The sequence below is a fragment of the Octopus bimaculoides genome, chromosome 3 (assembly GCF_001194135.2).
Source record: "Octopus bimaculoides isolate UCB-OBI-ISO-001 chromosome 3, ASM119413v2, whole genome shotgun sequence".
NCBI lineage: Eukaryota > Metazoa > Mollusca > Cephalopoda > Octopoda > Octopodidae > Octopus > Octopus bimaculoides.
In genome coordinates this window covers 88295228-88296523 of record NC_068983.1, presented here as the reverse complement: position 1 = coordinate 88296523, position 1296 = coordinate 88295228, and positions in this window count along the sequence as shown.

The window sequence follows — 1296 nt, the reverse complement described above, 5'->3', positions numbered from 1 at the left end:
TTGTGTGTGTGTGTGTGTGTGCAGATACAAGCACACATCACTCTACATCTACTTTCCATGCTGGCATGGGTTGGCTGGGTGGTCACAATCTGAGCCAGTTCTTGTATGAAGTTAATAACCTTCTAGATGAGTCGAGAACCACATTTTGCTTGTATATTTCATTTAGGCCTCTTCCTAAGGTTGGATAGCCTTCTTGTGTGTGTGTGTGTGTGTGCAAGCTTTTTATGTGTATCTATCTATATGAATATATTTATTCCTGTACATATATATATGTGTGTGTGAGTGAACATACCACCATTATTATCTTTTATCATTTTAAAGCTTGTTTTACAATACTTCAGTGGATTAGGCAGGTCTTCTGGAGTTCAGTGCCTCATCACTCTTGCAGTCATTTGTCAAATCTTTTGTGAGGTTTGGTACCCTAAGCTCTGCCTTCACTTATTTTCACATCTTACAGTTTTCCTATTCTGCAGGGTCCCTTTACTTGCATTGTATGTGTGTGCATGTACGTGTGTGTGTGTGTGAGAAATAAACACTTTTATGCACTAATCTCATGGCTGTGTGGTAAGAAGCTTACTTCCCAACCACATGGATCTGGGTTCATTCCCACTGTGTGGCATCTTGGGCAAGTGTCTTTTATTATAGCCTCAAGCCGACCAAAGCCTTGTGAGTAGATTTGGTAGACAGAAACAGAAAGAAGCCCATCATATATATATATATATATATATATATATATAGGCGTAGGAGTGGCTGTGTGGTAAGTAGCTTGCTTACCAACCACATGGTCCCGAGTTCAGTCCCACTGCGTGGCATCTTGGGCAAGTGTCTTCTACTATAGCCTCGGGCCGACCAAAGCCTTGTGAGTGGATTTGGTAGACGGAAACTGAAAGAAGCCCGTCGTATATATATATATATATATATGTCTGTGTGTATGTGTTTGTGTGTTTGTCCCCCCAACATCGCTTGACAACCGATGCTGGTGTGTTTACGTCCCCGTAACTTAGTGGTTCGGCAAACAAGATCGATAGAATAAGTACTAGGCTTCCAAAGAATAAGTCTTGGGGTCGATTTGCTCGACTAAAGGCGGTGCTCCAGCATGGCCGCAGTCAAATGACTGAAACAAGTAAAAGAGTAAAAGAGTAAAGAGTAAGAGTATACACACACACACACACACACATATTTATGTGTGTCTGTGTCTATGTTTGTCCCCGCCAGCATTGCTTGACAACTGATGTTTGTGTTAATATACCCATAACTTAGCAGTTCAGCAAAAGAGACCAATAGAATAAGTACTAG